This window comes from Physeter macrocephalus, chromosome 17 (assembly GCF_002837175.3).
Source record: "Physeter macrocephalus isolate SW-GA chromosome 17, ASM283717v5, whole genome shotgun sequence".
Classification (NCBI taxonomy): Eukaryota; Metazoa; Chordata; class Mammalia; order Artiodactyla; family Physeteridae; genus Physeter; species Physeter macrocephalus.
The window spans coordinates 44781414-44782077 of NC_041230.1; positions in this window are offsets into that span (position 1 = coordinate 44781414).

The following is a 664-nucleotide window of genomic DNA, read 5'->3' on the forward strand; positions in this document are numbered from 1 at the left end:
TTTTGGTAGGTGGATGTCCAGTTGTTCCAGAACCATTTTGTTGAAAAGGCTGTCTTTTCTCCATTGTATTGCCTCTGTTCCTTTGTCGAAGATTATTTGACTTAATTTATGTGGGTTTATTTCTGGGCTCTCTATCCTGTTCCATTGATCTATTTGCCTATTCTTTCGCCAGTACCACACTATCTTGATTATTATAGCTTTATAGAAAATTGTGAAGTTGGGTAATGTCAGTCCTCCAACTTTGTTCTTCTCCTTCAACAGACCTTGGCTATTCTAGGTCTTCTGCTTCTCTATATAAACTTTAGAATCAGTTTGTCAGTATCCAAAGAATAGCTTGCTGGGATTTTTTTTAACATCTTTATTGGAGTATCATTGCTTTGCAATGATGTGTTAGTTTCTGCTTTATAACAAAGTGAATCAGCTATACATATACATATATCCTCATATCTCCTCCTTCTTGCATCTATCTCCCACCTTCCCTATCCCACTCCTCTAGGTGGTCACAAAGCACCGAGCTGATCTCCCTGTGCTATGCGGCTGCTTCCCACTAGCTATCTATTTTACATTTGGTAGTATATATAAGTCCCTGCCACTCTCTCACTTCGTCACAGCTTACCCTTCCCCCTCCCCATGTCCTCAAGTCCATTCTCTACATCTGCGTCTT